This window comes from Marmota flaviventris, chromosome 6 (genome assembly GCF_047511675.1).
Source record: "Marmota flaviventris isolate mMarFla1 chromosome 6, mMarFla1.hap1, whole genome shotgun sequence".
In the NCBI taxonomy this organism is placed as follows: Eukaryota; Metazoa; Chordata; class Mammalia; order Rodentia; family Sciuridae; genus Marmota; species Marmota flaviventris.
In genome coordinates this window covers 145,866,676-145,893,513 of record NC_092503.1, presented here as the reverse complement: position 1 = coordinate 145,893,513, position 26,838 = coordinate 145,866,676, and the positions used below count along the sequence as shown (strand labels likewise).

Here is a 26,838-nt window from a genome sequence, read left to right as displayed (position 1 = left end):
GCTCAGGGGTAAAATGATCGGGTTATGAAAGTCTTAACCTAATGGATGCATTCATGTCCTGATAAGGATTAATTGGGTGGTCCTTATGGGCAGGAAGGGTGTGGCTGGAGGAAGTGGGTCCCTGGGGGCATGCCTTTGGGGGTATGCATCTTGTCCCTGGAGAGCTGAACTCTCTCTCTGCTTCCAGATCGCCACGTCCTCAGCTGCTTTCCTCCACCATGATATTCACCTTAGGCCCTGAGCCATGGAGTCAGTCATCCATGGACTGAGATGACCTCTGAGACTGTGAGTGCCAAATACACTTTTCTTCCTCTACATTGTTCTGATCCGATCCTTGGTCACAGCAGCAAAAAAAAAAAAAAAAAAAAAAAAACTGACTAAAATATAGGTTTGTAGTATCAAGACCTGGGAGGCAGGTTGGGGAGGAGGGAAGGGGAATGAGATTGATCAAATTATGTAACCTGCATGTACAATATGGCACCACAAAATCAATCCACTAGTATGTATAATTATGTTTGTAATGTACCAATTTTTTAAAAAAAGAGGGTAGGTGTCTTCTGACTTACCACAGGAGAGGCGATTGACTTGTGTGAATAATTCCATAGATGTTCAGGGAATTTTTGTTGCTTAGGGATATGCAAGAATTGCAGCTGTCTTTCTAGGTAAGGAAGACTTTTGGCTAGGGAAACTGATCCACCATAGCAGAGTGGGAAGGGGAATTTGTGGTCAGGCCAGGCTGGGCCCTTTCAGTTTTACCAGACATCAAAGCAACACACAACATTGGACTAACATTTTAATTCTTAATCCACATTTCAGTTATTTTAAATTTATTGGAGTTTGTTTTATGGATCAGGATGGGGTCTGTGTTGATCCATGTTATGTGACCAGTAACTCTTGCTGTTGTCTGGTGAAGTATTCTATAAATGTCCCTTGGATTATGTTGGTTGATGGTGTTGAGTTCTGTTAGTTATTGTGACAGAGATGCTGAGGCCTTACCTCAAATTGTGGATTTATCTCTTTCTCTAATCAATTCTGTCTTTTGCTTTATATATTTTGCACTTCTGTTGTTTGGTGCATACATGTTTAGGATTGTTATGTCTTGTTGGTGAATTGAAATTTTTATCATTATAATTATAACTTTCTTTCCTGTCTCTTGTAATTTTCTTTGCCCTCGAGTTTCCATGATCTGATGCAGCTACTTCTGTTTTCTCTTGATTTATTTGTAGGATATATATTTTTCCTGTCCTTTTCCTGTCGATGTGATTCTATTGTTACTTTTGAAGTGAGTTTCTTTTTAAATTATATTTTAGGTTTAATTGATGCATAATAATTGTGCATATTTATTGGATACAGTGTGACCTTTCAATACATGTATAAATGCCTAGGTTGGTTCCATACTTGGCCATTGGAAATGGTGCTGAAATAAATATGGGAATGCAGATACTTCTTGAATATTTTATTTCTTTTGGGACAGACCTCGTAGTGGGATTGCTGAGTTAAATTCTAGGCCTATTTCTAGTTTTTTTTTTTTTTTTTTGAGGACTCTTCATACTGTTTTCCATCATGACTGTACTGGTTCGTGTTCCTACCAACATCACCTGAGAGTTCCCCTCTCTTCACATCTAGGCCCAGCGTTTGTCTTTTTCTTTTTGGTCTTTTTATTATTAGTAATTTTGAGTGGGGCGACATGATCTTTCATACTGGTTTTGATTCGCTTTTCCCCGATCATGGGTGAGGTTGAGCATTTTTTCCACGTGTATGCATTAATCATTCTCATAACTTTTATTGAGGAATGTCTTTTCAGGTCACTTGCCCTTTAAAAAATTGGATTATTTGTTCGTTTCCTCCCTATGGAGTTGTTTGGATTCCTTATATGGCCTGGAAATTTATCCCTTATTAGATAAACAATCTAATTCTGCAAGCAGCAAGCACAACAAGGATGACGAACACAGGCCTCTTTTCTGAGATCCTTGGGACCCCGCTGCTCAGTGACGTGATTCCCATCAGCCTGGGTGAAACTTCCTTGGAATTTGCTTGAAGATTTCTTGGAATATTACAAGACTTCCTACTCCACGGACTTCCTTTCCCCTTGACTTCAGGACCCCCTCCCAGCTTTGTGGCCTGGGGGCCCCACCTGCCCATTCTGGTTCTCTGGCCCCTTTTGGTTCAAAGGCATTTCTCTCCTGCACAACCAACCCCACCTTAGTCCTGTTTTCCAGAGGCCTTGAGCTAACACCATCATCACATGTCATATTTTATGTCTAGATCTTTCTATACACATACACATGGATGGGTCTGTCGCTGTCTCACACACCATCCTGTGTTACTATGTAACACCACGCACACAAACATGTTCTGGACAATATGATCGTCACAAAGTGTCTTTGAGATGGCATTTCTGATGAGAGTAGAGAGAATGTCACTCACCAAGAGCTAAGTAACTATCTCCCACATGGGTCCACGGTAGGGTTCAGATTCGTGTCCCTCCACCGTTACAAATTCTCTGTCACCAACTTTCACAGATGATCGATGGTTTTCCAAAGAGCAATTGCTGACACAGCCTCCATAGGCAGCGTGTTCCACGAATGCAGGAATCTGCTGTATTTGCACAGTCGAACAAGGTGGCCACCAGAAAGAGTGGCTCTTGAATCCCTGAAATGTGACCCGTGCAACCGCAATTTTTCTATTATTTAAAAGCTTAATTTTATTGTGATTAATTAAAATTTAATCAGAGTAGTGACAGGTGACCAGAGGCCACCATATGGCACAGCACCGGCTGCTGTGTGTCAGAAATCCTCCTCTGAGCCTCCATCTCGTTGACTGCTTCCGGAGATCAGGCCATTCTCCCTGCCTGTCTGGGCCATTACAATTGCTTTCTGGGTCTTCTCCGGGTTTCCGTTTCTCCCAACTCCCATTTGGTCTCTAACCATCAGGGCGATTTCTCTAAAACTCAGAATCAGGTCACTTCTCAGCTAAAGAGACATCCCAGCAGCTGGAGAGGGCGACTACACTATGTTCTTTCTTTCTTTTATTCCTGGCAACGTTTAAGCCTGAATCATGTCTCTGGCGGGGGGGAAATGAACATAATTTAACCATGGGGCATTCTGGAGATAGTTTGCCTTAATTTACCCTAATGAGGGGGATTTAGGAAAGATAATAAGGGAATGTTTTGGGCAACTGGCATAAGCATGCATCATCTTTATCAGGCTTATTACATTCTGGAGAGCTGACCCTATTCTCAAGGATCCCCTCACTATTACACAGTGCGACGATCGGGAGGAAAAACACATTTCTGAACCTGTCCCAAAGCAACCCTCCGTAAAACCACCACTGTGGTTAAACACGAAGGGAATGAGATTCTCCAAAAGGAAAAATCACATTTGTGAAACATTAGATGCCATTTTTCAACCCAATGAACCATGTCATTCTCTTATTAATAGATCTACTGTTTTCCTTAGTGAAGCCTTTTCCTTTCCTTTGGGAGGCGAACCCTGACTAAAAGGAGCACAGTCTATAGCCAAGCTTATTACGCTGGATCTTGGGCATAAAAACCATCCTGAGTATTAGCAGTATTTTCAGTTTCTCAGGGAGAATTGCACTGGTGCGCGTGCGCGGGCACACTCACAGGTGTGTTGAGTACCTGAGATCAGCAGATGTGCACAGTGTTTTCCTCTTCTCTCCCCCACCACCCTCTGCTCTCAGCCCAGACGCAGGCTCCCCAGCAGACAGCACGGTCCCCTCTGTGCGCAGTCTTCTCAATGGGGGATGAGCTTGGTTTTTCAGCTCAGTGAACTTTCTTTCCTTCAGGGAGGAGGATTTAATTGCAGGGTTTCACATTTTCAAAGAAAAATGTTTAGACTGGGAGGGATCAGCCATATTAGAGAAATGTGGTTTGCTCAAAAAATGAGTGGCATGAATCCCCTGTTCTTGGCTGGCAGGGAACTCAGGGGAAACTCTTTGGCTGTTACTGAAATAATCCCTATTTGATTATATTTTCTTCCAAACAAGTGCTTGATTCACTTGGAACCCAGTTCTTGGGCTTGCGGCGTGGTCAAATAACTCTGAGATTGCAATACGTTGTCCCTGTGCACATGATTGGATAATCCCATAACTTTCGCACTGAAAAGTGGGCTCCTAAATATTTCTGTACCCAGCAGTCACATTTCATTGTGTCGCAGCTTGCCATTAGGACTCTGACTGTTTTAAATCATTTGCTTCACTTTATCATTAGTGAAGTTGTTGTGCCGTTTTGATTTAGCTCAAGCATAAAAGACGATTTTATTCTTCTTCTTGTTCTTGCCTTGACCAATGGCTTAAGGAAATCACTTGTGTGATAAGCCAGCTACAGACTGCAGGAAGTGAGCTCTCATTTGCAGTGGCCTATTTATTGGGAACATACTGATAGAAGATGGAAGGAAATAGCACTACCTGCAATTAGGCATCAAGTTTTCATTTTCCATTCTGGTCCATCAACATTTCAAGCAATAAATCTCACTTTCTTGTGCACATCACAGAGAGCAAAATTTTCCAAGCTGGTCTCCTGCTATCCTTTAACTTTTCATTGTGGCTGCAGAACAAAGCTCATTTTCTCTTTCTCCTTTAGGGAAAAAAAAAAAAAAACCTGCCGGAAGTTCCTCTCCTCTGTTAGAAACTGGACCTGCTTATTGGCAGGCTCAAGCCTGTAATGGGGCCATGTATACATTTACTTCCAAAGTGAATGTCTTTTCTTGACACTTTTTGGACAGAGCAGGCGGTTGCAGATGAATGATTTCCTCATCAACAGGACAGTGATGGAGAAGGCTTTGTTAAAATAAAATAAAAAAAAATTGCTGCCTATTTGAAAAAAGCCAGATGCAAGAGTGAATATTGTCTGATTCCATTTGTACAGGGTTCAAAACAAGCAAAAGAATCCCAGGTGTGGGAAGTCAGGGACTACTCTAGAGGGGCTAGACTGGAAGAAGGAATCCAGGGTGCTGAATGCCTCTGGGTGCCTGACTCTTGCTTCCTGATCTCAGTGACAGCCATGTGGGTGTGGTTTTTGCGAAGCTGCATTACGCCTACAGCTAAAATATTGTGCACTTTCTGTCGTATGATACAGATTATGATCTAATCAGAGGTTGACAGATGCACTGAAATTGTTCTCCGCATAGGTCAACTGTAAGTATTTGAGGTCTAAAACGGCCTGTATTTACAGCAAGCAGTGTTGATGGCTGTTTTCTTCTTTACCAAGTTCCATGTCTATTAGACATCAAAATGGGACACTAAGTGGCCAGTTGCTGGTCTTTTTCCTGAGAACATAAGCTGATTGCTTGCTTTCTTGCTTCCCTGGGATATAAACATGAATAGAATGTGATGGATTTTCCAAAGTGCCCTTTCTAGGGCTTAGAAAGCTCCAGGAATGAACCCCAGGAGGCTCTACCCCAAAGGGGGCCATTTTAAGTGACATTCCTGCCACCTCCCCAATCTGACTGCCACCAAGCAGTTAAGCTGAAGGGTAAAACAAAAACACAAAAACAAAATATCCAAGTGTGCTGCAAAACCAGAGCTCAGGAGTGGGAAAGCTTGGGTAATGATATTTACTCAGAGCTGGATGCACATCCTACTTAACTCTACGGGAATTCTCAACAGTTGGTCTTGACAAACTCCGCCAATTCTGAGGCTCATTAACCTATTTGCAGGTGCTCTGCTTTCTGAGCTGCCCGTGTGCAGAGAGGAGCGTCCTTGAAATTCTCTGACGCAGGCTGCAGCCCTGGTTCAGAGCTAATCATGACGTGTTTCGGGGCTCCATATAGGAAATGAAAGCTCTGGGTGAGTCTGAAGTGGGGAGTTTTTGAATTAGGAATGCCATCAAATGTTTCCTGTCAGTCCCACGGTAATCAGAGAGAGAGACTTGGAAGGGAGTCTGCTTTTGTGGTAGTGCAGACCTTCCTAAGCTGCTGCTGATGAGATGAGGCTGTGCTAAAACCCCCAATGGCTGAAGGGTTTAGGCAAGACAGAGGAGAACCACAGAATTTCCTCTTGTCCTTCCTTTATTTCTTAGGACATATGGCTGTGGTTTTCTGCTGAATCGCAAAGTGGGATTTCTGAGTTAAATTGTTCTGCCCAATCAGGCTAAGCCCTGGGGAGCTGGACAACTCTTGTTCAGTGGTTTCTATTATGGGCTGCCTTTGAGAATCACATTATTTCTAAAATGCAAGAACTGCAAAATCTTTTGCTGGGTCCACTCCTTTTCTGAGACGTTTTAGGATTTGCAAAGGTCCCTACATTCTTTTCCTCTGTAGAAGGAAACTTGGATTCACCCTCCATAATGGGGTCTCTGCCACACCATAAATTTGGTATAACAAGGTGTTTTCTGGGATCGGCAGCAATGAGCCCCTGGATGGGAATCGAGACAAACCTGTTTTATGCTGACTTCCATGTAGCCCCGAGAAGGGTTGGAGATGGTCTCTTGGATATTAATTGTCAGTTTGCTCTAGTTTTCAAATTTTTCCTTTCTGAGAGTTGCCTAAAATAGGCTTTCTCCTAGGAACACTTAGGAGATGTTTTGGTACCTTAAAATCTTAACCTCGTCCTTGAGAATGGGAGCAGAAGATCAGAGTATCCAGGGAAAAAGGACTAGATCATACTTTGTGGGTTTGGAGGGAGGAAAGACATATATAGTTGGCTGTCCACATTTGAGGTTTCTGCGTCCACTGATTCAACCAACTATGGATGGAAAATATTTGAAAAACATTTCATCTGCACTGAGCATGTGCAGACACTTTTTTTCTTGTCATTCTTCATAAATAATTAGTATACCAACTATTGACCCTGCATTTATGTTAGATATTATAAATAATCTAGAAATGATTAAAGTTATAAGAGGATGTACATGGGTCATATAAAAATACTGTATCATTTTATATCAAATTTTTTTTTCAGATTCATGGATTTCGGTATCCATGGAGTTTTTGGGTGCTGAAAACAATCCCATGTGAATACCAAGGGGCAACTATACTATATTTCTTTCTTTTTAAAAAATATTTTTTGTAGTAGATGGACACAATACCTTTATTTTATTTTTATATGGTGCTGAGGATCGAACCCAGTGCCTCACATATTCGAGGCGAGTGCTCTACCAACTGAGCTATAACCCCTGTCCACTGGGTTGTATTTCTTGGCAGACCAAGGACTGGGCTCATTCCTGTTGGAGAGAGGTTGCCACCAGCTCAGATCCTACCTTTTCCTGGGCTTGCTTCTGTGAGACCAAATTGATCTGAAAACTGAAGTACGTGGTGGTACACAAATCCTGGGCAGCCACAGGAACACAGGGGCCATCAGGAGTATCAGGGATGAGGGTGGCATTTTATGGATTTTTCTGACAACGCTCTGTCAAGTTTCCTTGTTAAATCAACAGACACCTTGTTTTAAAGCCAGGAGGCTAAGTCTTTGCCACTAGGCCTCTGTGTTGGTCCCTTAGTGCTACTTTATTCATGGGACACTGAGACTATACCCTGGACAAACAGCTCTTAATGTATGTCATAAAGCAAAGGAGCTAGATAAAATGTACCCTAGTAAGAGAGGCAGGTTTTCTTTGTTCTAGAAGACAGTCTGAAATAGGTTTCATCAGTGTTGTGTCTTGGAGTCTATGGTTTGACTTTGATGGTGCCTCAGGGGCTAAGCTGAGGGAAAACAACTTGATACATTTGGGATTGTTTCCCTGGGGATGAGAAGGGAGAAATGCTGTATGCAGTGTTGACATCAGATTGGAGACTGGGTCCCTATGGAAGATGGTAACTGGGCCAAGAGCGTAAGAATGGAAAGACATGCATGATTGGGTGACTTGGGTCTTCCCTTGGATCTGAGCTAATGGGTGGCATGAACTGGAACTTTGGGTCTTTGCTCGTTTGTCGTGTAGACTGGTTATCACACATCCATTGGAGCCACTTAGCATCTCTTGTTAGAAGCACTCTGTTAAATAAGAGGTAAATTAAGCATTTACCTTATGACTGGCTTTCATTGGAAGCTAAACCAAAACCTTTGAGTGCATCTGAGCGAAAAGCCAATATCTTCATGAAGACCTGTAACCTGGAGGACACTCTGGCCCCACACCTCCGCCTCCCACACTCTCACTCCCTTTCTTCTGGTGATCAGCCTGCTTGCGAGTCCTTGAACACCCCAACATGCCCCATCCTTGGGACCTTACTTGTCTCAGTAGCTGTCTCTGCATCATCCCTCGCATCCTACCTGCCGCACTTTTTCACCTCTTTCAACACTTTGCTCACGTGGGAGCTCAGAGAGCCTGCCCTGCTCATGTGCTTGAAATGCAGCCCTCGGTTCCCCACCCCTATTGAGCATGGTCATTGATCGACACTGGATCTTTGCAACTTTATCGTCAGCGCAAAATCCATATTCTGAAAAAAAAAAAACAATGATACTTGTTCATTATATTTATCTCAAATTATGGACTCCCCCCCGCCACTAGAATTTAAGCTGTGAAGGAGCAGGGATTCTTGCACAGATGTTCTACAGAACCTGGAAGAATTACCCACTCAAAGAACTACTGCATGTATGTCTGTTGAATGAATGAATGACCACTGAATCTGTTAGAGCACCCATGGAGAATTAGATACAAAGAACAGAAATGTGAGGGGTGACCAGCACCTTCAGAAAAACCCAGAACATCGTCTGAGAGAGGGAACATCGTCTTGGCTCAGAAATGAGCAATACTTATAAAATCAAAACGAATACTGAATATTGACTAGTCAAATATGTCTCTTGATAGAGAAAAGAGGAGACAGGAGGGAAAAGTGAATGGTGATGTGAGAGAACTGATCTACACTAATCTGAAGTCAACAGAGAATACCTAAAATTGGTACATTGAGAAATCAGAGCAAAGGTGTATTATTTAGAATATGAATGTAACTACCAGAAAATAGAACGAAAAGTTGGAAATGTCGTCTCTGGGAATGTGGGGAAGAACAGGGTTAGGAACTAGTGTTTTGCATTATAAAATATCTGACTTTTGACTGTGTATGTTTTTATCTTGATGAAAATTTTAAAAATCACCAAAAGGAAATATTTCCCATAAAGCACCTTTTCCGGAAAGTACATTTGCCTTCAGGTTATTTTAAATAATAAATGTTTCCTAAATGTTAAACTTTTCTCCTTGAGGAATACTTTCACATGATTATTACTATTTATTCCATGAACTATAAAATCATATATCAAAGTATTAAAGTCACTAGGTTATGATAATTATTAAAATTGCTTTAAGTGCAATTTGTAGAGAATGCTAAACAATTTTCAATGTTGCCTGGATGTTTAGATTTTCAAATGATATATTTTTGGGGAAACATTTCAATTTGCTATTATTATTAACATCAAGGAAAGGAACATGCCTTGAAGAAAAACAAATAAATGAACTCAGAAAATGTAGGGATCGTCTTGGCTGGCAGTTACAATGTCATTTAGGTGAGTCAATGACTCATTCTGGCTATAACTCTATAGTGCATGAATGAACTTTAAAAATGAAACAAATGATAGTGACAAAAAGTCACTAAACATACATTTGTATAAATATAAATATGAATAATGGTATATATTCATATTTTTATAGTTTACCGATCTTAGGTACAGGATACAAAAACTCAAATTCCATCTTCCAGAATGTCTGTGTGAGAAATGATCTTGGGGTAGTCACCCCAAACTTGTGATTACTGATGAGAGCACTTTGGTTGTGTTCAAGATCTAGAGCCATTTATCAAATAGCATTGTACTACCAACTGAGTCATGTTAATGATTACTGAGACCTGGTATTGAACTTTTAAAGGAAACTTTCCATTAAGTATGTATTACTTAATACAATCATCTCTCTATGTGTATGTTGAGAAACCCATGTTTGATTCTTTTCTAAATATTAGGGTAAACATGCACACATGTATGTGTAGATATGTGGACATGATTGCAAAAAACATCAGAATACACACATGCATCTATGCAGATATGTGTCCACGAGCATATTGTATTTCTTTTAGTCATTACCTTGCAATCAATTGGCATGTGAGAGAACTTTTAATTCAATCAGGCTGTGAATATAATTAACAAACATAACAGATGTAAATCATTAAAGATAAATTATTTATGATGATTTCAAAAGCCGATTGCACTTTATTTTGTTGTGGAATTAACATTTTTTAACCTGAAAAAGTATGATGAGGTCTTTCAAATATAGCTGTGTGCTTACGTCTATCATTGAGTGCATTGCCTAATATTGTAACTGACTCTTCTCTTGGGGCCTGACTTCAAATTGTTGGAAGGAAGGAAGGAAGGAGGGAGGGAGGGAGGGAAGGAAGGAAGGAAGGAAGGAAAGAAGGAAGGAAGGAAGGAAGGAAGGAAGGAAGGAAGGAAGGAAGGAAGGAAGGAAGGAAGGAAGGAAGGAAGGAAGGAAGGACGTCTCCAGGGAGAAATCCCAAGGATTAACAATTCAGGGATCTCATTCAGTAGGAGTCGGGAGTCACGTGGCTAATACGAAACAAAGTTATCACCTAATTCTGTCACTTTAGGGTAGCAGATTGTCTGGATCATATGGTTAGTAGAAAAGTCAAGTGAAAAATCCGACCTCTTTTTCTGGAAATGCAGAGGCTGATGTTTGTAATCTCACAAAGAATACATAGAAAATTGAATTTGAAAGGTACAACGATCTCTGAAAGGACTTCAGAAGAGTTCTGGGGGGACCCCTAAGGCATGTGTCCATCAGTGGAGCCCAGGTTGGTGGGCACCAGGGCATCAGGTGGTCTGATCTGGTGTGGTGTGGAGATGACACCTGGGAAAGGGTTTCCTAAGCCCCCACCCACATTCCTGTGTTTCCTCCTAACATCACTGTGCCCAGGTTGGATGGGGTATACCCGGAGCCACCCAGTCTGTGACTTCACCTGTGCCAGGGGCTTCCATTCTGAACTGGATGCAGGAGGAAGTCCATGGAGTCTTTCAGGGCTGGGAAGAAACAGTTTCCATGGACCAGGAGAGGCGCATCCTGAGGTCCAGGGCCAGTTAGGAGATGATGAGGGACTTAGCAAAAGTCTCGGGGATGCAAGGAATTGGGATCCTGGCAGACGACCCGTGTGAAAGACTGCCTGGGGCCTCCTCCGCGTGTCTCCACGCATCTTCCCACAGTCTCCGAGCTGTGCATCCTGGACACTTCCTTTGAAGGCAAGGAGGACCCTTGGGAAGTATTGAGGAGATGCTTTTCTGCAAACTGGATCAATAGAATCATCCTCTAAAGGGAAGAAGTGGGAGCTGTAGGAACAAAGCAGCATCTGGTGGCTTTTATCTTCTGTCCCTCTGTCCAGCACAGGTGGGAAAGAGACACACGGTTGTAGTCGAGCAGATCCAGGCCTAACACATCCATTCTCCGTGGCAATTCTCTTGCACTCTGCTTGGCCTGGCTCTCAGAGTCCTGGAAAAGAGACAGTTCCCCTCCTGTTCATCGCAAGTCACCTTATATGTCACGCCCTCAATTCACAGATGTGCCATGGTACCTTAGTGAGGTGAAGGTCAAACGCCATTGCAGCAAATTCTCGAAACATGTCCTAGAATTTGGTTGCATGGAATAATAGAGAGGGTTATCCTCAAAAGATCGGGACTTTTATTATGATGGTTATACCTATTAGGATCTTATCTGACTTGGGTTCACAGTGGGAGTTAGGCAGAGAATGCCTTAGCAGACGACCTTTATGCCACCCTTCCCTGAACGTGGCTAGATTTAACTTTACCCTTCCCGCATCTGGGGACTGGCATCTACGTTGGCTTCAGGTCAGATTTTCTTCCCAGTTTCTCAGCATTGACTCCATGCTACAGGGTTCAGGTTACAAACATTGGGAGGGAATGCTTAAACACAAACAAAACGTCTTACTGATTGAATGTCAGAATGTGACTCTCTTCCTGAAACTCAGGGAGAGGAGCCAGAGACTGGGCTCCATGCCCACGTCTTCCACTGACATTCACGGTGACCTTGGGGAAAGTGCTTTAACTGCTTCCTGCCCTGTGATCAGTGACATTTGGGGGCATTGCAAACCTGTCCCTAAGGTTTGCAGGTTCCTTGTTGGTTTTGGGCCATGGGTTTAATGGGGTTCTTGCTTTCTTGGGTCTACTTCTCTACATGAGCACCTGAGGCCCTTTGTAAAATAGAATGCTAGCCACGAGTTCCAGATAACAGCCAGTTCTGGTATTAATGACATCAACGGTAGCATCCGCTCCCAGTAGGAAAAGCAGCCAACGAACACATATCACACTTTCTCTTGAATGTATCATTTTTGACCAATTTAGAAGAAAATCTATTTTTTTTTTCCTATAAAATAAGCCAAACACGCTTATGGTACATATAAAGCATCATTTCTTCATTTTCTACAGCAGCAGGTAGTGAGTTAAATAAGAACTTGGACTAGAGGCTGCCTGTGTAATAGGACTTTGTAAAGTGACTGAATTTTTCTGTGCCTCAGTTTCCTCTTGGATAAAACTATACCCAACTCATGGACTTGCCGTGAGAGAAATCAGCTCATACATTTAATATGCCCAAGACAGCGCCTGGCACTTGGTAAACACCCTAATAGGTGTTTTTATTGTCATTAATTGGACTCGCCCAAGAAAAAGTGCCTAGTGTCAGTCACACTTAGAAAACAGAGAGGACCTGGCTGTCCAAGGTAGAAGGGAAAAGAAAAGTTGCTTACAAATAAAGAGAAGTGTTGCTTTAATTCAATACAAGCCTGGAAGAGACCACCGATCCTCCCCAGTCAATGAAACGAGATCCCACAGTGAGATGCCCCCTGGAACCACATGGACACTACTAGACCTCTCACGATATTACTTGGTTTTATATTCAATGGAGCAGATGTCCCCTGTTAGGGTAAAATCAGGACAGTCAGGAGAAAAAAATTCATTCATATCTGGGGTGTAGCCCAGCAAGTTGGAGGCTTAGATGGACACCAAGACCATGACCAAGGGACTTCCACTTGGCTTTGTTCTGTCAGTGGTCCCAGTAGATAAGAGATGGCTGTGGCCACTGTCCCCCTCAATATGGCTGCTCCCTCTCTTCCTTAGGACTAACCTGGCATCAGGCAGAGAGTCCAAATACCTCTCCTGACTAGCATTGCTCATGCTCCAGACACGCACTTGCCCACAACCTTGTCCGGTGTCTTTGAAGCAGTTGGTGACCGCATCTTGTTTCTCCTCCTGTTCTAATTGGTGGCCCTGGGGACCCTCAGGGATCCGTAGTCTTTTCACACAGTGATTCAGAGACGTCTCTCTATGTTAAATGGTCATCATTGATATCAAGTCTTTGTTGGCAGCTGGATGAACCCTCCAACGTACACTTGTGGAGAGTTTGATGAAAACACTTAATAAATGTAACCCATAGATTCTGTCTAAATATTTTTTACTTAATATTTGCTATTCCTTCATCCTAATTTCTATTTATGTAGTTTTTATTATACATTTTATTTCACAAATCACTTGCTTTTGCTTCTAGTTTCAATAGAAAACTTGAACTGTTTCGGAAGGAAAATAACTTTGAGATGTGAAAATAATTTCAGCGTTTGAAATGTTCGCATTTATTTGAATTTGCTTTTAGATAAAAATATGTTCATATTTTACGTGCATTGCACACAATTATATTTTGAATCCTTTGGTTTATTCTTGACCATAGAATAAGTTATATGAAGCTCTTTATTACAACAGCATTATTAAGGTCTTTGTTGAAGTGAGGGCAAGAAAAAGAAAATCTATAGAATACATAGAGGACAATGCACAGATTATGTGTGTCTTTATTATTGTTTCATGTATTGCCATCCTACTTTACAGGACCTCACGATACCCTTATGGCAATTAATTCCATTTTATTTGATATTTCGTTTGATATTTTAAAATATAACATCAGCTCACCTAAAACCATGCACATGTTTTATTTTGTTACTATGGATGTGTATTAGCTAAGATAGGAGACAGGAGGAGTTGATTCTTGTTGTTCAGAGTACTTACACGCTACAAAAACACAGGACACCGAATCAGTACACCCTGCCCCAGGAAAATGCAGGGATAGTTCCAGCCGGTATTTTCATCAAACAATCAATATATATCTTTGTTTTACGTGTGTTTCTGTTTAAAGATGTCCCACTCCCCCAACCTCTGTGGCTTTGCTTTCACCAATTTCAGTTTCATCCTGTCAACCATTGTCCAAAGATCTAAAAGGAATGATATCAGGAATGAATAATTAACAAGTTGTAAGTTGTGTAGAACGATGAGATCTTGTCCAGGTCCTTTCCCATCCTGCCCAGGGCATGAATCTTCCTTGTCCAGTGGATCAGAGCTGTATATGCTACCTGCCCGTTTGTTCCTTTGTAGCCATCTCAGTTACCAGATTGTCTGAGTAGGAGCTTGTATTTGAAAATCCTCGTTTTACTTAATATTAGTCCTAAAGCACAAGAGTAGTGATGCTGGCAACTCAGATATGCCAAAGAGAAGCTGTGAAGTGCTTCTTTTAAGTGAAAAGGTAGAGTGTTTGTTTTTTTTTTAAATTTAATTTAAATTTTATTTTTTTACACAAATGGAGCACAACTTTTCATTTCTCTGGTTTCTTTTCACCCCTCCCTCCCCTGTCTCCCCTCTGCTCAATACAAACTTCCTCCCTTCTTCCCTTGCCCCCCTGTCCATTATGGATCAGCATCCACTTATCAGAGAAATAATTTGGCCTTTGGTTTTGGGGATTGGCTTACTTTACTTAGTATGATAGTCTCCAATTTCATCCATTTACTGGTAAATGCCATAATTTCATTCATCTTTAAGGCTGAGTAGTATTCCATTATGTATATGTACCACAGTTTCTTTATTCGTTCATATATTGAAGGGTATCTAGGCTGCTATCTCAGTTTAGCTATTATGAATTGAGCTGCTATGATCATTGAAGTGGCTGTGTCACTGTAGTATGCTGATTTTAAGTCTCTTGGGTATAGACTGAGGAGTGGGATAGCTGGGTCAAATGGTGGCTCCATTTCAAGTTTTCTAAGAAATCTCTATACTGCTTTCTAAAGTTGTTGTACCATTTTTCAATCCCACCAGAAATGAATCAGTGTACCTTTATCCCCACATACTCACCAACATTTATTGTTGCTCGATTTTTTTCATAATTGCCATTGTAACTGGAGTGAGATGAAATCTTAGAGTAGTTTTAATTTGCATTTCTCTGATTGCTAGAGATGTTGGAACGTTTTTCATAAACTTGTTGATCAATTGTGTATCTTCTTCTGTGAACCGTCTGCTCATTTCCTTAGCCCATTTATTGATTGGGTTATTTGTGGGGGTTTTTTTGGTGTTAAGTTTTTTTGAAGTTCTTTATATATCCTGGAGTAGTGCTCTATCGGATGTGTATGTGGTAAAAGTTTGTTCCCATTCTGTAGGCTCTCTGTTCACCTCACTGATTATTTTTTTTACTGAGAAGAAGCTTTTTAGATAGAAGAAGGAGGAGGAGGAGGAGGAGGAGGAGGAGGAGGAGGAGGAGGAGGAGGAGGAGCAAAAACAAAAAAATCCCCTAGCAGAAGCAGGGTTAGTGCTACCTGCAGTTTCTGCACCCAATAGGGCTGTCCCATGGGTAAGGAGGGACTACTGTTATGCCACTCATTGGTCAGCACTGAACTCAGGGCCAACAGCACAGTCACTCATGCCTGATGAAGCTCATGCAAACACAAGTGCCTCGTCCACGAGGTGGGTCAGTCCTGCCCCTAAGAGCACTGGACAGCAGGCAGCGTTATGCTCAGGACCATCCTAAATAGTGAAGCCCACGGAGAACATGGCTCTGAAAGGACCTTGGAAAGGACACCTCTGTACAGGACGGGAGCTGAAGGACAGGGCAGAGCTTCCCTCGTTCAGATTCAGCTGAGGAGCTGGGTACTGCAGAGTCACACGCTTCACGCCTCTGTGCATGTCTGGGAGGGACCACGGAGCAACTCGCGGAGGCAAGGGCCAGAGGTCGCCCTCACAAGCAGAAGCCAGAGAAGAAAAGGGGCTTAGGGAAAGAGGGGATCTCATGAAGAGAGGAGGGAGATCCACGGAGGAGAGACAGAGAAGATCCAAGGGGAGGAGGAGACCCAGGGGAGGAGAGAGAAGGGGCTGATCACTATGGACATAGAGAAATATATCACCATGAAGTCCTCTGGGCCGTATGATTGTAATGGACCAATAAAAGCAAAAAGAACCTATTTGGGGGGGGGGGATTATAAGTAAATTTTAGCCAGTAGGAAAATTAGTAAATACCAAATCTGCAAGAGGGTCAGCTGCACCTATTTTAGGTAATAGCTGTTAGTTTGATTTATATGGTAAATATTTACCCATCATCGGATGCGTTGACCCCCACAGTGTGAGGACTGGGACTGAGCTTAGCAGGAAGTTCCTAGGAGGGTAGTTATTAAAAAATAAAGAGGGATGAGGACAAGAAAGGACTTAGGGTATGGGCAGGTGCCTGGAGGTGTGGGGACAGACATACCCAGGGACGATTCTGCTCAGAGCCTTCCTATGGCACTTGTGCTATGGTAGCCGACAACTATCGTGATTCAGCAACTGGGGCACAACATTTGCTGCTGAAATTACATATTTTGCTATGTTTGATAAATTTGAGTAAATGTCATAAGGGAGATAATTCATTTTATAGTAGTTTTTTTTTTTTTTAAAGACGTTGATTGAAATGCTAACGAAAATCTGCGGCAGCCAATGCTCTAAGAGAAAAAGTTAAAAATAATCCCCAAAATCACTGTGTTGTTTTTCCAACTGCACCATAAATTTCAATATTAAATGAATGTGTGTGTCTCTTGATGCCAGTAAAACGAGAAAATGTTTGGTATTCCAAGTGGGGAGACAGAGATAAGTTGCTGTATTTTCAGAAAATTGTAAGCAGGATCGTGCCCCTGGATGGAAGAAGAGGATTCTCCAGGCATGAAATGGGCACAAGAAGTTAGGTAAAATATCCCAACTTTTTAAGAACTTGGTCCCCAATTTCTCAGATATAACAATAAACACAGGGAGTTGTAAATCCGGTGGTTGTGTAGAGGGTAGAAGATGCTGTAACTATGGCAATGGATACATGGTGAGGGTGTGTGTGTTTGTGTGTGTGTTTGTGTGTGTGTGTGTGTGTGTGTGTGTGTGTGAGAGAGAGAGAGAGAGAGGGGGGGGGTACAGATTGATGACTAGATAGATATTTTAGGGGGAAAAAATTATCTCTAGACCCATTTGTCTGTTTTTTCTTTTGTACTGATGCTCTTGAGTCATATCCGGGAAGTGTTTTGTGCATCAAAGGAAACAATCAACAGAGTAAAAAGGCAACCTGTGGAATAGAGAAGATATTTTCAGATCATAAAACTGATATGATCTGAATATGTAAAGAGCACCTACAATTCAACAACAACAGAAAACAACCAACTAACCAGATTAGAAAATCAGCCAAGTTTTTGAATAGATATTTTGCCAAGGAAGACATATGAATGATCAAAAAACATGTAAAAGTTGTTCAACATTACTAGTCATTAAAAACTAAATTAAAAACAAAATAAGATATGGTCTCCTACCCATCAAGATGGCTACTATTCAAAAAAAAAAGGACAATAATAACTGCTAGTGAGGATGAGAAAAGGTGGAACTCTGCAGGTGGTCAGTGGGAATGTAAAATGGAAAAGCTTCTGTGGAAAGCTCTGAAGATTCTAAAAAAAGTAGAACTACCAAAGTTATATTTCAAAAATTATTTTAAAAATTCACATTTTTCACAATGGTATCTATGCAAATATACTAGTTTTCACTAAACGTAGAATATCATAAGGAAATGGAACTATCACATGACCCAGCAATCCCATTTTTAGGTATATCTATATGAAAGAATTAAGAGCAGAATTTGGAAGAAATATTTTCACCCCTGTGTTTGTAGCAGCATTATTGATAGTGGCCACGAGGTGCCATGAATGGATAAACCAAACATGGTGTCCACACCCAGCCTTAAAGAAGGAACTCCTGTCACTTGGTCCGTCACAGATGAACCCCGAGGATGTGCTAAAGGAGGTAAGCTGGCTACCAAAATACAAACACCAGAAGGTTCCATGTATGTGGGGCATCTGACAAGGTCACATCGATGGAAACAGAGAGTGGGATGGTGGTTGACGACAGTGAGAGGGAGGAGGGGAAATGAAACGGGGGAGAAATGGCTGTTCATTAGTATAAAGTTTCAGTTTTGCAAAATAGAAAAGTTTTGCAGGTGCATTGCATAGCATATTCTTAACACTGCTGAGCTGTACACACAGAAAGAGATTCAAGTAGTACTTATTTCCCTGTTCTTATATCAAAATAGTATATTGGATTGATACATTATTAATATTTTCTGAATATATTTCTGTATCAGAGAGAGAGCCACTTCCTCCTTCTTTTCCTGCCTTTTTGATAGCTGTATAGTATTCCAATCATTAGCTGTGCTGTGATTTATTTAACCAGTCCTTTACTGAATGACATTGTTTTAATCTTTTGCTTAAAAACAAATGTCACAATAAAAAATCTGTTCATATATAATTATGTAAAGGTGAATGTGAGATGTATGTGGAGGACAGATTTCTCAAATTGGATTACTAAGTCAAAGAGTAAGTAAATTTTTAATGTTGGTAAGCATTGCTAATTTGCTCTCTATAAGGGCTGTGAAGATTTGTGTTCCTCCCTGGTAACTAATGAGTTTGTGTCCTATCACACATTTGTCATGGATTTCAGGGCTTTGTTCATTTACTAGATAAAGTCTGATATCACAGTATAGTTTTAATGTGCATTTCTCTTACTACAAGTGGGGTGAAGCGATTTCTCATGTATCTAAAAGTAGTCTATTTTGATTTTCTGGAAACTTTCTTTCACTCTCATTGCCCAGATGACTGGTCATTTTTTAACAGCCTCTAGGAATTTCTTATGCAGTTGGATGTCAGCTGTTTTCCTGTGAAATGTGTTAGAAATATTTTCCCCAGTTTGTCATCTGTCTTGTGACTTGGCTTATGATATTTTGCCCTGAAAAAAAAACTGGTTTTTACATAGTTGAAATGATTGATCATTTTTGGTGTGTCTGGATCTTTGAATATTAATAAAGGATTCTCAGTTCCAAGGTTGTAAAAGATGTCATCGCTGTTTTCTTAGTATTTCAGTGGAATTCTTTAAAAAAAAAAAAAAGATCTCTTTCCTAGATAGCTTTGGAGCTGATGTAGAATACAGGGAGAGGTAGGGGTCCTCTGTCATTTCACTTCAGTTAGCTGCTTGGTTGTCCCCAAAACATTGGTTAAAAAGTCCTCCCAATGCATTTGTTCTATATCTCAAAATAGCTCAAAGAGAGGATTTTGAACATATCCACCCTATAGAAATGATGGAGAGGCCAATTAGCCTGATTTGATCATTGCACAATGTCTTCAAAAAAACAAATCAAGCTCACATCGTACCCCTTAAATATATACAATTTTGTTTTATGTATAATAAAAAAATTAAAGAAAAATTAATGTGAGAAAAGCCCTCTCTTAGCCCACCATCCGACACATCATCTTTATTATCTGCCTGCTTCGGGATGTAATTTGGATGATGTAGGGGCTCTCTGTTATTTCCCCGTTATTGGTCTGTATCCATGCCACAGTACCACACTGTATTCACTATTGAGATTTTTGTTGTGGATCTTAAATTCTTATGTGAATAGTCACTACTCTTATCAGAGTTTTTCTGGATAGCTGCTATTTTTATTTGGAACATATTACTTGCATAAAATAACTTCAGCACATTTTTTTCTTTCTGCTCGTTGGATTTGACTTGTGTTCTATCAGGAGTGATTTATTTAAAGTTCTCCTCAGAAAGGTTGTACGTGTTTCCAGTTTGTGTCTTCCTGGTCATTTATCTCCTGCTATGTTTGCAAAGGCTGTCATTTTTAACACTTTAGTAAGACGATCAATTTCTAATGTGTTCTCCTCTATCAAGATTATATACTAATTTACTGTCTGCAACAGTTTTTCAGAGGATTTGCTGCAGCTTTACAATTATGGAAGCATGTTATCTACAAATCGTCATCATTTTTTTCCACCTCCCTTCCAATTTTGTACTTGTAATTTGTTTGTTTTATCAAATCTCATTGTCTAATGCCTCTAGGGAAAAAAATGTTAAACATTAAGAGCTACAAGGGGGCATTTGAACCAAGCTGTGTCGTTCTAGACTTTTAATTTATCTATTTTAGACATCGCCTCTTGTCATCTATTATAGAAAATTAAGCATTTTTACTTAAGTACAATATCTTCTCTCTCTCCCCTTTTATTTCCCAATTTGGATTAGTCACATTATCTTTTATTGCTAAAGTTTTTAACATTTGAATTCAATTAGCAAGCTTTAACTAACTCTTAGAAGCTTTAACTAACTCCTTAGATATTCTAAATGAATATGTAGCTATTAAGATTATAGAAATCCTATTCATAAAGGAATCCATAAAAGAGTAACATGATCAGGGCTCACCACTGCGGTTCCCAGGAGAAATGTCCAATTAATGCCTGTTTGATTCTTTTGCAGATTTTGTTCATCTATCTTTTTCTTCGTACTCTATTCTAACCCTTTCTTAGGTCTCCTGTTTTTCTCTTTTGAAAATTCCTTTATTTCTGGAGCGAGCCCCTCAGTGAATGTTTGTGTGTGGAATTCATGATTGGGAGCTTTTTGTGTTACTGTGTATCAGGAAATGCTTCCGTCTGACCCTTGTGCCTCATGGACAGTTTGGCTGGGTATAATATTCAAGAGCTCCATTCGTTTTCCTTCAGAACTTGGAAGCCTTTGCCATCTTGCCTGCTTGCATCTACTGTGGCTTATGGAAAGTCTGATAGCAATTTAATTTTCATCCCTTGGCGTGTGGATAATTACCTTCCTACGCTTGACAAGTTTTTAGAACTTTCTTTTTTCCCCTTTGGAATTTTGCCATTTATCAGTATGAATGTGAAAATGTTTCTTTTTTTTTTCCTCCTATGATTCTATTGAGTAGATATCTTTTATCTGATGATGTCTTATATTTTTCAATCTGTAACAACTCTATAGTAGGCATAATTTATAAATAACATTCAGAGAGATAAAACAATCTGCCCTGGTCAGTGTTCAGTCTCTCCATTGAGTTATGCTTATGGTAGCAAAATTATACCTGAAGGCCATAATTGAGACTGCTTGCTGCAAAGTGTAAACCCTTTTCATTTTACTTGGTAAATCTGGTCTGTTTCAGCCTTAAAATCTTCGAATTCATGAGAGTAATGATGAACAATGAGTTAATATGTTCATATTTGCAAGTCCTATGTAAAAAGAAAAACAGAAGAAATAACAAAGAAATCCTTGAATAGTTACATTCATCCCATGGGCCCTTCCTTGACTATATCTCAAGCAAATTGCTTCTTTTATGGGGCAAGGAGGACCCAGAAGAGGTGCACCTAGGATTTGTTAGAGTAAGCACTAGTAGAATTTGGGGGTTCATCAGACCCTAATCAAACATTCCCTGTTATTTCGGGGAGACTGAAATTTACATAGAAAAAAATATAGAGATATGGAGTTGACCTTTTAAACAAATTAAAATAATAAATGGATAGAGGCAAGACCATGCGCTCTCAATATGTCACAGACCATCAAGAATAGATGAGTCATGATGTTTGGAAGCCAGGGAGTTCCCTGAGGTCATGCTGAGAATCAGTGGTAGAGTAAATACGAAGTATTTTTTAAAGATATCAAATTCTCTTCCCGTCATATCAGCTGAGGGCATATTTCCGTGCCTCTCTTCTCCGCAGGCAGTCGGGACCGTTGCCATGACTAACCTGGAAAGCACCACTTTCCTGGTGCCATATTGAGCTATTTAAGCCCTGAGTCCTGGGAGCTGGCTCCCAACTTTGAGCTCAGCAAAGGGGAACCCGCACACGCAGGGCCAAGGGACTGTCCTTCCAGAGGCCCTTGGTGACTGTTCTGGTGTATTATAGGCAACATTGTCTCCTGGATGGAATAATACTAATAGTGTTGGATTCCAAACCAAAATACTCTCTACCTGGGTCTCCCAGCCTTGGCCATACTGACCCTTGGGCTGGGTAAGCCTTTGCTGTAGAGTTTTGTCCTGTGCATTATAGAGGTTTCTATATACTAGATCCTAGTTGTGACAACCACATGTATCTTCAGACATCGCCCAGTGTCCCTTGGGGAGCCCAGTTAGAACCTGTTGAAAAACCACTGATACACACATTTGCTAGAAAAAAAAATTGGGGGTAAATAACTCTGGAATAGACACAAAAGGCTTTCTGAAATACATTTTACTTTTCACACTGGAGTCTTTGAATATGATGTGTTAAAACATAAACATTCCAGGCTTTGGAAAGAAGCGAGGAATCTTTGTATAAATACAGACAGCCCTCGGGACCATCGGAGAGCAACACTGAAGTACACAAAATAAAATTCTGTGTGTGGCATGAGGAATAATTCTCTGAGCAGATTATTTATCAGAGCCCGTGTTACTAATGGTCACAAACACAACAATTAATCTCTGTGCATGCCTTTAAGATACACAGTGTCTAAACACGATCAAAAAATATACTCTTACTTTGAAAATAGAACAAGTATCCGAGAGGATGGCTCAGTCAGCAGGTTGCTTTCCTGACGCTCCCTAATTTCTATTTTTGCTCTGAAGAGCGGCTGCCTTTTCAAAAGAGACACCGAGCCTTAGAATATGTCAAACCACTTTTGCTGCACATTGTTTTTTTTTTTTTTTTTGCTTGGATAAATTTGCGTAATGGGTAATGGTCATAACTTATGCCCTGAAAGATAATCTTGTGCCAAATGTTTGGAAGGTGAATGAAGGAATCAGTCAGCCCAGGAGGCTGAAGTTAGAACAATTTCCAGAAAAGCATTTGAATTTTTTTCAGTCTTGCCTAAGACTGATGCTTCTGACTTCCGTTCACTGCGTTGACCATGGAATGCTGCCTAACTTGCCTATAAAAGGAATTTTCCGTTACTCTGATGCTGATCTGATCTATCCTTTCTAAGCCAGGGAGGGGGGCCGGATGGAGGTGGGGGTGGGGGGAGAGGTCACAAAATGTAACACATTTTTTCTGATGAAAGAAAAAGAATCACTAAGTGAAAATAGCTAATTGATGCGTTCAAAGTGCTATCCTATGCAAAGCTCTTTAAGAGTATTAGACCCCAGACATATATAGGTAAGTATGTGTGTACAGGCAGATGTGCCAATCTATGTCCTTTATATAAAATCAGATAACTCTCATATGACCCATGCACACCTTCCAGTACTAGATAACCTAATATAACCTAATGGTCTGCTCTGTGAACAGTTGTTATACTGACTTGTTTAGGGAATAATAGCAGGATGCAGTTATTATTGTACAGATAAATATCATCTTTTCCAAATATTTTCTATCTGTTTTTGGTTGAATGTATGGTTCAGACCCATGGAATAGGGTGCTACTGTATACATATGTATGTTCACACACGCATAAACGAATATTTCTGTATGCACACAAGTACACACACATATGGATTTGATCTCCTTAACAAAATCTAGTCCCAAGAAACCACCCTTCCAGAACCCTGTGGAAAAATGAATCCTGTTGTTTGGTTCGTGGGGTGATGAGGTGGTAGGTGAAATTTTTCTCTTTGTTTTTAAATATTTCAACAACACTCCCATCATGTCATTCGCTCAGCCAGCCCGTCCACTAATTAACCCCCTGGTTGTTATTGACGGGCCTGCAGGTTTAAGAAGGGGAAAGCGCAAAGCTTCTCTGAAGGAACATAGGTCTGGATCTTAAGTTGGAAAAATTCCACCAACTCGGGGATCGTGACTCTGAGCCCTTCTTCGCAGCATTTCTGAATGTGTAGAGGACTAGTTCACAAAACAGGCATCCCGTACCTTCCCCCACAGAGTGGAGGAGATGTAGGAAGCCCCTATGTATCAGCAGGACAGAGAATATATACATATACATATACATATACAGATACATATACATATACAGTGAGGAGCTGAGAAAGGAAGCTATTTCCAAGTCTCTGCCCAGCCTCCCCCGTCACAGAAAGGGGCGTCCTGTCCTTTCTTGTAGCTCAGAAAAGAGAAAACTGGAAAATCCCAAGAAGGAGCAAAGGTCACATTGCTTCTTTCCTAACAGAGGCAGTAGTTTCAGATCAGGGCAGAAATGTTCCTAAAAATAATTAACTAAGTAAATGAATAAGCAAATGAATTAATAACACTCCCTGGAGATGCTAGGACACTGAAGAGAGCCAAATAGAGGAAACCCTGTGGGGCCTGGGTTGGATGCTGGTCTTTCAACCTGGAGCTGAATGAGAACCCTTGAAACCGCCCTGCAGGCAGTGGGCCCGGAGAGCGGCAGAGGTGCCCAGCGGGCGAGCTGGGATGGGTGGGGCTCTTCCTAGATCTTAACCCCACTTCCTCCCCCATCTTTTCTCCCCCATCCTGCACTCCTGCAGCAAAGTTGAAGGATGAAGTTGACTGTCTGCACACCCCAGCTAAAAGGCATCTGCTGTACATACCTCTAATATTCTAAGTGTGAAATCCTAACTATAAATACCTGAAAGAACGGATGTTAAAATGTTTTTAAACCAAAATGTGCTATGCAAAGTGAAGTTATTAATAACACACTCCAAGACCCGGGAATCAATAGGTTCAGTCTGCCTCTGCTGTGAGGGGGAAACATTTCTGAAAGGAACCCAGCGGTGTGGCGCCATATTGTTTGCTCACAACTTTAGCCACTGATTTCATTCATGCAGTCATTCAGATAACCAACCATGTGATCAGTATTGGGGTCCATCAATGACACGAAATAATCTGTGGGCCAGCAGAATTCTCTCTGGTTTGGCTATATTTTCCATGGTTTCTACGCTATCTCAACCTCCCACATTGGCTTCCTAAACTACTAGGATAAGAGTAGATTCCAACCAAGAAAAGAGAAATGCTCAGATTCCCTCTTGAAAACAGTTTCTGAAAAACACAAGTGAGAAGTATCTAGGACAACCTAATTTCCTTATCGAAGATGTATTTCTCTTTTTTTTATTCCATTCATTTCTATTTATAAGGAAAAGTCTGCCTTTAGATAATCTAGTAAGCATTTTAGATAGTTAGATAGTTTGAAGCTTGAAAAAAATTTAATTGATGCATAGTAATTCTACATATTTATGGGACACACTGTGATATTTTAATACATATCTATATATAGATATGTATTAATACATATTTAATACATCTCTCTATATACATATATACACATAAAATGTGTAATGATTAGAGCAATTGATATATTCATCACCTTAAACATTCATCTTTTTTTTTTTTTTTTGAGGAACATTCAAAATCCTTTCTACTAGTTATTTTAAAATATACAATAAATTGTTGCCAACCTTAGTTACTCTACTGTACTATGAAACACTAGACACATATCGGGTTTCACTGTGTTATAAATCACCCTAAAACATAGTGGCTTAAAATAGCAATCACTGATAAGCTAATGATTCTAAGTTTGAATTGGCCTTAGCAGAATAATTCTGCTGGTCAGGCCTGGACTCACTCATCCACCCAGGGTCAGCAGGTAGGTTGTTTGGAGGTTGTCTGGTTTAGGATGGCCTAACTCCCATGTTTGGCTGTGGGTGCTGGTTGCCATCTAAGGTGAGAGACTGACAGGGTCAAGGGTCCCCAACAAGTTTGTTGACTCATGGCAACTTCAGGATTCCCAGGAGCTACAATCCAGAAAGCCCTAACAGGCAAGCACTTTCGGAAGTCTCTCTTTGGGTTGCCTCTGCTGATATCCCATTAGTTGAAGGAAGCCATATGACCAAGCCCAGATTCAAGGGGTTGAGAAACAAATCCCTAAGGGGATAGCCTCACATTACAATGGAATATGCAAATCCCAGCAGCTCAGGAGGCTGAGGCGGGAGGGTAGCAAGTTCAAAGCCGGCCTCAGCAATGGTGAGGTGCTAAGCAACTCAGTGAGATCCTGTCTCTAAAAAATATACAAAAAGGGCTGGTGATGTGGCTCAGTACCCACTCCCCAAAATAATGAGTAAGAATAAGGAGATACAATAGAGAATGTCGAGGTCATTTTTATCATCTTCTATGTATAGTCGCTGGCATATTTTTAAAAATGTAAGTTAGAAGGCACAGTAGAAGTTCATCCAGGAAAATGTTCCCGCAAAAGATCACATTGAAACCCATCAGTAAGTGGCTTTTCAATCACTGCTATGAGTATCGTAAAGTCCTTCCTTATAATGAATGTGATCATCTCCATGCAACAGTGGTTCCTCCAAGTGAGACTCATGTCATGTAACAACTCTTCCGATAAGTAAGATGACGGTCTTGGCCCTTGAGCACCCTTTATCCAGGTTGCTTATCTCAGATCCTTCCACTGTTTCTCATCAGATATGGTTGCAATACCCTTAAATATTCCACTTGCTCTCCTCTGCCCCAAGGTGAAGGTGTGATGCCAACCCACGTGATATTCCAAGGGTGATCCACCAATTTGCAGATAAGAGAACTAGTCTTTTTTTTCAGTCTCTACTTTCTTTAGGAACGTTTTAGATCTCACTGTGAACTCAGATTGGATGGCAGCACAGGTTGCCCCAGCCTACACACAGATGCTATTTTAAAAGAAGAAACAAATACTTTTATTTCATTCTTGTCAAATTTCATCTAACAACACTGATGCCATTTTCCCCTGTGACCGAGTCCTCTCAGGAGCCTTACGTGGTTTTCAATGTGGTTAGGTGACACAGGTGTCATCTCTGACTCTAGTCCATGTGCTTTCTGGATCT

General features: G+C 40.8%; 1 protein-coding gene across 1 annotated transcript in view; it reads left to right on the top strand.

The window, feature by feature from the left end:
- Window positions 1-226: 226 nt before the first annotated feature.
- Window positions 227-26,838, top strand: part of Adtrp (androgen dependent TFPI regulating protein) — a 155,383-nt gene continuing 128,771 nt past the window's right edge. Inside the window, exon 1 of the mRNA XM_071613980.1 lies at window positions 227-285. The gene's annotated coding sequence lies outside the window, so the exon portion shown is untranslated. The remainder of the gene's footprint in view (window positions 286-26,838) is intronic.